Genomic DNA, 2129 nt, shown 5'->3' with positions numbered 1-2129 from the left:
CTGGGTTTGGTATTGTTATTTTAGATATATGAGATGTAACCATTAGGGGAAACTAGGTGAATGGTACATGAAACCTCCTTCTACATTTTTTTGCATCTTCTCATAAATCCAAAATTATTTCAAAATGTTATAAAAAACCCCTCTTATCCACACACAGTTTATTTCATATGCGCATACTTTATCTTGGAAATAGGTGTGAGGCACTCTTTGAACCCTTCCAAGTATTTGCCCAAAATGGAACTCCATACCTATTAAGCATTAATCTTGGGTCAAATAACATGCCAATCTCTATGAGAAGAAGACTATAACAATATCAAAGAGTATTATTTCTAATTTAGAGATGATAGACTGAAGACAGAGGAGTTCGCTTATCAATGAGTTAAAAACCTTCTGTTTTAAAGAATAGAGATGGGGTCTCGCTAATGTTGCCCAGTCTGGCCTCCAATTCCTTGCCTCAAGCAATCCTCCTGCCACAGTGTCCCAAAGCATGAGCCACCATGACTGGTCTTCTAATTAGTTTTTAAAGGTGTTACTGAGACCCAGAGGATAAACACATTTTTGCAAAATGGCAGCTGTCTTTATAAGAAAGAGAAAATTTCCTAACTGTATTGGTTTTTCAAATCTACTGCAACAAATTACCACAACTGGGAGGCTTAAGACAACAGAAATGTATTCTCTCACGGTTCTGGAAGGCAGAAGTTTGAAATCAAGGTGTCAGCTGGGCTTTGCTCCCTCGGAAGTTTCTGAGGAAAAAAAATCATCCCATGTGCCTGTGCTAGCTTCTGGTGCATGCTAGCAATCCTTGGTGTTCTTCTCTCTGTGTCTTGTCCCTTTTGAGGACGCCAGTCATTGGATTAGTGCCCACCCTAAACCCATATGACCTCATTTTTTTTTTTTTTTTGAGGCGGAGTTTCATTCTTGCTGCCCAGGCTGGAGTGCAATGGTGCAATCTCGGCTCACTGCAACCTCTGCATCCTGAGTTCAAGCAATTCTCCTGCCTCAGCCTACTGAGTAGCTGGGATTACAGATGCATACCACCACACCCAGCTAATTTTTTGTATTTAGTAGAGATGGGGGTTTCACTATGTTGGTTAGGCTGGTCTCGAACTCCTGACCTCAGGTGATCCACGCGCCTCGGCCTCCCAAATTGCTGCGATTACAGGCATGAGACACTGCACCTAGCCCATATGACCTCATTTTAACTTAATGACATCTGCAGTTACCCTATTTCCAAATAAGGCCATGTTCTGAGGTACTGGAGCTTAGGACTTGAATGTGTCTTTCTGGAGGAACAATTCAACACACAATGGCTGTCATTGTTTTCTTTAGAAAAATAATAAAGGACAAGAGCTTGTACCAACCTTGAGGCAATAAAGATCTATTTGCTGAGCCCAGTTATCTTAGAAGAGATGCATGTCTGTGCACATGGAAAGTATTGGTGGCCACTTTCTGGTTTTGGGGAATAGTAAGGAAGATAACAGTCAACATCCCATCCCTGGGAAGGAAGGAAAACATCTATATTGTCAGGATTCTTTCCAGTTATCTCTGCTACAATACCTTTTACCCAGTTCACATAGCCTGTGAGTAACAGTGTCACAAGACTCAGCACTTCTGTGATTCAAATTCAGCAGCTTCAACTGGACCAAAAGTCAATTTCTTTCTTTGTAGACCTATATGTGGATGTGACAATCCAACCAATATCACTGGTTACTTTGTTTTAGAGCCAATATAGGCATTCATTTTAAGCAAACATCATTTGTAAAGTAAAAAATAGGGATAAAACATGTCATATACCATGACCATGACGCCTTAAACTGGGGCAGGAAATCAAATCAAGAGCCCGCAGCACATTCCTTCTGGAAAATCTGCTAAAGGAAGGAAGTTCCCTGAGGGATTTTTAATCCTCCTGCACAGGACTTTGTTTTGAGAGGGTCATTCAAAAAAAAAAAAAATCTGTACAAAATGCCCTACAGGGCACTCATGACACGCTTGGGGAAAATTTATAATGCTGCAGCATTATGCTAGAAGATATAGGATCCTCTGTCCTTGTTTAATAAGAAGAGTCACATTAAGAAATAGCAGGTGTGCTCAGTTTTAGGCTTATTAGAGTAGTGGTAAGGAATAATGTA

The sequence above is a fragment of the Trachypithecus francoisi genome, unplaced genomic scaffold (assembly GCF_009764315.1).
Source record: "Trachypithecus francoisi isolate TF-2019V2 unplaced genomic scaffold, Tfra_2.0 Lachesis_group5, whole genome shotgun sequence".
In the NCBI taxonomy this organism is placed as follows: Eukaryota; Metazoa; Chordata; class Mammalia; order Primates; family Cercopithecidae; genus Trachypithecus; species Trachypithecus francoisi.
This window is presented reverse-complemented; position numbering follows the sequence as displayed.